This window comes from Gobio gobio (assembly GCF_949357685.1).
Source record: "Gobio gobio genome assembly, chromosome: 19".
NCBI lineage: Eukaryota > Metazoa > Chordata > Actinopteri > Cypriniformes > Gobionidae > Gobio > Gobio gobio.
In genome coordinates, this window is record NC_137112.1 from 4,297,747 (window position 1) to 4,306,068 (window position 8,322).

Here is an 8,322-nt window from a genome sequence, read left to right on the forward strand (position 1 = left end):
GCCATTACCAGAATCCAGTGATTATAGTTTATAAAGATTTAAATATGGATATTTTTCTTACACAAACGCATATCTTCGCTTCAGAAGGCCGCTATTCACCCCCTGGAGCTATATGGAGCACTTTTATGATGGATGGATGCACTTTTTTGGGCTTCAAAATCTAAGGCACCATTCACTCCCATTATAAAGCTTAGAAGAGCCAGGATACTTTTTATATAACTCTGATTGTGTTCGGCTGAAAAAAAAAAGTCATGTACACCTAGGATAGCTTAAAGAGCACCTATCATGGCATTTAAAATGTTCCAAATATTGTTTTAGAAGTCCCCAACAACAGTTTTGCATGCATGCAATGACAAAAAAGACTTTAGTTTTCTTATAATATGCATTTATTTTTACCTGTTTTGACAGCGATTCTCAAATGATTCCTTTAGTGATTCACTTTTCAAAACCCCGCCTTTACGTGACGCTAATCTGCGGTGATTGGTCAGATGACCCAGTCAGTTGTGATTGGTATAGTCTGTGCAGATATTCTCGGAAACGGAACGCCCATCAAAGTCTTATAATGACAGTAATTTGTTAATATGTGTCAGGAGTTATGAATATGAAAACCGCGTCGGTACTGTTTGATTGTAATATGAGCCTCAGCTGATCTCATTCATAAAAAAACTCCTCACGAAGACTCGCGACAAATCAACATCCCTCAGGGCTTTTAGTTCAAAAGTGTGCAGATGAGGAGACATATTGATAGATTCTCATATGTCTGTGTCAAATTTCTAAACAGAGGAGTATTTTTTATTCAATACTTCCTCAAAATGGGCAGAAATAGCCTAATCATGAGCGATTGAGTCTCTTATGTGTTGTTTTCAATTCATACTGGCAGCCGGAGGGCGCTCTGTGCACATGTAGTCCATATATGGTACAGACAGACGAAGAAGATACCATGTGCCATAATAAAAGTCCATAATAAAAGCTTCCTGAGATCGCGAAACATACATTTGACGACTAATAATAAACACTCAATCGCGACGATGTAGGGTTTGTCTTCAAGCCACTTAGTCTTCAAATGCTCATCCTTGGGCAGATGAAAAAAGTTTGCTTTTGAGGTGCACTTCAGAACACAGCGTCTCGTCGCCATGATGTTTTCTAGTTTTCACTGGTGTCTTGGAGCGCAATAAGTGGGCGTATCGTATTCAAATAACTTGACAAGTTGACGTCATCTAGTCAGAGAAAAAGCTTCGGTCTTCTAACGATTCTTAAAAATGACTCCGAGTCGACTCTTACTTTTGAAAGAAAATAACTATATATACGGTGCACTGTCATATTTCAAGCTATCACAGGATGTTTTTGTTCACTTAGATCTATGTTACACACTACATGAAAGGTAAATTTCAAAATTCCATGATAGGTGCTCTTTAAGGGTGAGGAAATGTTGGGATCATTTTCATTATTGGGTGAACTATTCCTTTAATTTATAAACACTCACTAAAATTTACTAAGGTTTGTGCTTGGTGTTTGTGCCATTATTTACCGGCATGTCTGAAACACCAGACGTTAATTCTTAACTCTAAAAGCGAATAAATTACATTATAAAAATGTAAAATGAATATAAAAAAAATAATTCATAACTAAATAAAACTTTCTATAAAATGATTACCTGCATATCATGTGACCATTTACTGACATCAGAGAGCATGCGAATATGTTGTTAAATTATTGAAATATTACCTTAAATTCTCAAGTAATTATTGAGGTCAAAGGGTTTCAGCTATAAGTAATGTGTTATTTTTCATGTGCCAATACATGTAGAGCAAAATTTCTGATATACGTCGTCTCAAATTCCTCCATTTCAAAGGCCATTGAAGCCTAACCAGCTACTTTGGTCTCGCTCAGACCCCCATTGATGCTGCAACCCTGTTAATGGCAATAAAATCTTTTACATTTCCTTGCTCGGCTGTTAACTTTACTGCGCGCTGCACTTTCAAAGCTGTTGCGCGTCCATTAGAGTTGTAAAAGCCGGTTAGTCGCCCATGTGCCTCTCCCCCTTCTATGGTTACCGCTAATCCCTTCCCCAAAAAAAGAAAGAAAAAACATGACATATAGAGCTGAGAGCCTCAGCCTTTCATATTGTGATATCTGATACACAGGGAGTTTTTGAGGAAAGCACAATGTTTATTTTCGCAGAGTCGCCTTTGGGCTTATGGGAGGTTCATGTGGCATTTGAGAACAGTGTCGGGTGTTCAAGATTTAGCAGCTCTTTCTATGTTTGTTGTCCGGGCCTCCTCTGGTCCTGCATAAAGGACGTTTCTTATGCCGGGAGGTAACATCTAACATCTAAACCAGCTAGAAAACCACCAAATCGACAAAAGGCTAGATTTACAAAGCGTTCAATCACAAGGCCTGCTCAAGACGAATCTGATGCAACAGAACGCATCAAAACCCATTTGCTCTGTGAAAAACATTAGTTATTTTTAAGGTTTCTCCGATTGATCATATAGAACATTTTGGCCGATACCGATAACTGATTATACGTTATATTTGAAAGTCGATAGCCGATATATTGGCCGATAAATCGAAATCCAAATTTGTATATCATTTTTGAGAGCCTGATTACAAAAACAAAAGTCTCACAATTAACCCTCTGGGGTTCTTCATTTATGGGTCACACTCAGGACTTTCGGGGGGGGATTAAGATAAAAAAGATTTGAGTAAAATCAATGAAATATATTTTTGTTCAATAATATTTTTTATTTTCTTTTTTGGTGTTTTGAGATAATTTTATGATTTATAATTAATATTAATGCAATAATTATGACCCATTTTTTCCCATTGAATATAATAAAAAATGTATATATATATATATATATATATATATATATATATATATATATATATATATATATATATATATATATATATATATATATATATATATATATATATATATATATATATATATATATATATATATATATATATAATTTTTTTTTTTTTTTTTTTTTTTTTTTTTTTTTAAAGCTGTATTTCATTTTAGAGTCAAGCCTAGGCCTCATGAAAGCAATTTTTTAAATGAGATCGGTGCCATCCGGTGGACACATTGAGCATTTTTATCACGCAATGGCACATTTTTACCACTATAGTGGATCTTGCGTTTTATAAAACATTTATAAAAATCGTAGCTTCATCGGAATGGTCCTAAACTTGTTCTTTTTTGGTGACTTTATTGGTACTTGGTATATGAACACCCAAAAAAATTGGGGACAGGATTTGAAAAGTCTAAGTGGTCGTAAAAAAAAATTATGATCACACTCAGGACCTTCGGGTCAAAAATGACCCCCATATGAAATGAATGGGAAATTGCCAAAAATATGAAAATACTGAGTTTTTTTGTGCATACAATCTACAAATCAGCCAGGATGCAGAAAAAAGGACTCAACAGTGAAGGGGTGAATCTCTAAAACATCAAGAGTGCAAAACAGACAAAAAAAACTCACACACACACACACACTTATACACACAAAAACACACGCACAAATTAACGCATGCCATTCCAAAAGCTAATTGTGTTTTTGTGTGTTTGTGAGTTTTTTTGTCTGTTTTGCACTCTTGATGTTTTAGAGATTCACAACTTCACTGTTGAGTCCTTTTTTCTGCTACGATTTTTAACATTTTTTATTTTACAAAAACTCGGGTCAGAAATGACCGAAGAGCCCCAGAGGGTTTAAGCCATGTCCCACATATACAATTATAATGGGCCCAAACATTCTTAAATAGTGCCTTATTCATAGTTAGCATAATCCCCACCCATGAGTTGCAACTGCAAATGACGTGTCCAGGAACGCTATAAATAGGTCTGGTTAGGGTTAGGTGTGCATCTACACATCGATCAGGTTTGCGGGTCTCCATTCAGAGGCTAATCAGATTTGTTAGCTCCTCTAAACCCACTTTGTGAGCTGACTGTGAGGATCAGACGAGCCAGCTGTCATCACCATGTGCATAACACACTAAAATGATATTATCATTCAATTCGGTCACACACCTATCGATACACTGAAAAAAAAGTGTGTTGGATTTATATGATTTAATTGTATACATCGGCCCCACATGAATCAATTAAGTTAAACAAACATGGTTTGTTCATGTAATTTCAACATCATAGAATGAATACATTTTAAGTTTCAAAGTGAATTTTATCCGGCTTCCTGACATGATTCAGTCATTCAATTACATATATTCATTCATCCACTTCAAATTCACATATTTTAACGTTATTCATCTGAATTATGATATTGCATTACCTAGTTTGAAAATGATGCATTATCTTAAGCATCTTAAATGCAAAGCATAAAAAGCCCTTTCAATAAACCGGTTATGACATTAGTAGTTTTAGTCCACAGCCTAAGCAAGTGCTCCACATTTCTCCACAATGGTAACCCACTGTAATTAAAATTATTCTAATAATTCCAACATAATTTAATATTAAACACTATTAAACACAATCAAGTCTCCCCCTTTGTCATCTTGCTCAAAAATACATAAAATAACACTTTTACATATAAAATAACAACATTTACTCTCTCTTGATTTAGCCATATGCAAAGCATGCTGGGAACTAACAAGCCCCGCCCAGTTTCAGTTAATGCAACACAAATCACTCATGTAATCTCAACACAAACGGATGAAGTAAACTTCTATTTAACACAATCAAATTAAGTTAGGACAAAATGCATAGCAATTGTGTTGCTTTAGCTCATTTCATTTTATTGTATAAACGGCTGATGTTTGTGACATTTTCACGACAATTATGCACATTTCATCCCTAATTCTCATTATCAAAAAACTATAATGAAAAACCATCTTGCCTAGGCACAATTGATTTTATTATTTATTTATTTGATTTTATTATTAAACCCTATATGGTACGGTGTTGCCTCCAGGCAACATAGTCTATTTTAGTTTATTTTTAATAAAATGAAACACCAATTTATTGGTCAAACCTATCTCAGGGAAGAAGAACTCAAATACTAATCAATGAAAGTGCAAACAAATTGGTCACATGATCCACAGGGGTCCATTTTGTGTCCTGTTTCAGCACAGGTCACATGGCTTCATATTTTCTCCAATGAAAAGTGCATTTTTCACTAGTTTCCGCCCTGTTAATCACCCACAAAAAATAAGAGTCGCCTTCACTGGTAAGTAAAGAAGTATTTTGGACGTTTTAGAGTAAATAGCAAAAAACAAGGCAACATTGTACCATAATGGAATCGCATACGGCCATACCAGACACTGGGTTGGGTACAAATATAGTATATTTGTAAGGAAAAGAGCTAGAATTCTCTAAATTTATTTGCATTTTTGCATGATTTTGTAATACGCGTATAAGATTAGTAATTCACATACTATAACTGCACATATTATGATCTACACATTTTCTATAGCACTTAAAAAAAGGTATAAAACACAACAGATGAGGGTGAGGATGAGGTGTCATGTGATGAGGAAGATGAGGTCATAGCGACAATCCGGCAGGGAGAGATCGGAGATGGAGATGAGGATGAAGATGGATATGATAACTTGATGAGATGGTTTGGTAATACTTGTGTTCCACGATGGTACAATGTTGCCTGAGAGCAACAGCTGAATTTGAAATGTTACTTTTTATTAAATATGAAATTTGTTATACACTATAAACTGGATAAATGTGTTTGTTCAGGTGTCTGGTTAAAGAAATCGATGTTTTCAATAAATATATTTCTTTTTTCTACATGAAAATGTCAAATGTTTAAATTTGTCCGTTGTGGTACAATGTTGCATCGAGGCAACAAACTTTAAAAAAATAAATAAATAAAAAAATTATGAAAATGTGTATTGCTAATGTTATAGAGTCCAATTTTAAACAGGAAAAACGCCACACATATTTTTTTACTCATTGAAATCATATTGCGTACCATAGAGGGTTAAACCTGCATAAATGAACTTCACAACAACATTTACTACCATGATGTAGTATTATTTTAAAATTTAAATATGTCATTATTTCTTAACACTACATTTAGTAATGATTTAGGGGAACGTGTTTGATTGTTATGAAAATGTCACAATGCAAAAATCCTTTTTTTGCACATTTTGCTATGGACCTTGATTTTGTTGATCCGTCCATAAATGAACAGAAAAATGTAAAGATTGAGGCCTAAAGTTTAAGAAAATAAACATTTCTGTCAGATTGAATTGTGTTCTGTCAAACTGCGAGATGTGTTTCTCCGTTTATGTCTAAAATGAGTGCATTACGGCGCAGGACGTTTCATTAAAAATCATGATCGGTGGGGTTTAGATGTTGCCTGGACACTGGCGGGGCAAAAGGTCAAGCACAGGTCAAATCTCCCTCCTTCCAGACCGTACGGCTCCTTGACTCCCTCTGCGCAGTCAAAAGCAATGTGATGTGAACTTGCACCCTTGATGAAAGCACGAAGGGAACGCTCCTCTGATACGTTCGCGCAGCTTTAGTTCATTTCCTGTGGACACTTGCATGTGAGCGCGAGAGAGGCGAAGGCACGCGCTCGTGGAGAGACAGACGAGTGATATATGTGATCCTCCAGATCCAATTTGTCTCGTGTGCTGGAGCTGTTGGGTTACACTGGTCAGAAGAGCGCTGGACTGCAGCTGCACCCGACAGCCAGTGATTTAAGACCTGATCGAGCGATTGGCCAGAGGCAGGCTCTGTGCATTTGGATGTGATCATTATTTAATGGACCGGGGCTTCAGGTACTTCGCTTTTGTGAATGAACTTGAAGCTGGAACATATGCACAATGTCCCCACAACGGCTGAAGAACATTACATTATCAGGTGTAGCCTATATGCACTGAACAAAATTATAAACGCAACACTTTTGTTTTCGCGACCATTTTTTATGAGCTGAACTCTTAGAAGATCTAAGACTTTTGTTTATGTACACAAAAGGCCTTTTTCTCTCAAGTATTGTTCACAAATCTGTCTAAATCTGTGTTAGTGAGCACTTCTCCTTTGCTGAGATAATCCATCCACCTCACAGGTGTGGCGTATCAAGATGCTGATTAGACAGCGTGATTATTATGCTGCGTTCAAACGCGAGTAAAGCGTCTGGCGCCAGTGATTTCAATGTTAAGTCACTGGAAAGGCCAGTTGACGGAGGTCCCGCGGCGCGGAAGGCGCGCTTCGCGCAGCGCAATGGACTCGATTCCCCCTCATTCGCGCGTCCAGTTCGCGCGAATGATGCGAATGAGCGTCTTGAGCGATATGCGCGTTACACGCGAGTGGTGATTTTTTGCATTCACGCGTTTGAAGGGAATTCGCGTCTGACGCCCGAGTTGAATTTTTTTTACTTTGGCATCAATTCGCGCCGCGTTAACCAATCAGGAGCCTGCTCGCTGCTGTCACGTGATAAACTGACGTGATGAGAAACCCTGTATTGAAAAATACTACTATTGTGTCACAAAATGTAGTTTTAAGACTTTTTCAGGTGAGAATGTAGTTGTTTAAAGCTCAAATCTGTGGTTTATTTATAAAGAGAGCGCCTATTTAAAAAAAATAATCTTGAGTTTGTGGAGTTGTGAGCTCCAGTGGATCAGCGGCGCTCAGCGCTCATTAACCCCAGCGAGAGCAGCCTTTCCTCGGCCAGTCCTTCTGCCGTCTGCCTCTGGCTCTGATGTCCTGTAGTGGCTCGTCTTGTGTGGATCTAACGGCCGATCTTTGGTGTCATGAATCTATCATTTGTTGTCTGCCAAATCGTTTTGACTGAGGGCAAAGAGAAGTTTCATAACTTAATTTTTTAAGGATATTTAAATATGCATGCAGTGAAGATAATGTAGGAGTTGCCTGGACCTCATTTGTGTGGCTATTAATGTTTAATATAAATTTTTAATGAAAATGAAAAGAAATATAACATATTTCTCCTGGAGGGCATTGAACGCACGTCTATTTCGCTTCAAACGCTCAATTTTTACGCACGTCCAATTCACTGTGGATGCGCGAATGGATTCAAAATGTTCAAGTGTCCAACTAGACGAGGTAGACCCGATTTTGACACTCTATTCGCGGTTGGTGTGAACGCAGCATTAGGCTGGCCACAATAAACGGACACTCTAAAATGTGCAGTTTAACTGTATTGGGGGGGGGGGGCCTAACCCTAACCCTAACCCTAACCCGAAAGCCAGTCAGTATCTGGTGTGACCACCATTTGCCCTTACGCAGTGCAGCACATCTCCGAGTTGATCAGGTTGTTGATTGTGGCCTGTGGGATGTTGGTCCACTCCTCTTCAAGGGCTGTGTGAAGTTGCTGGATATTGGCA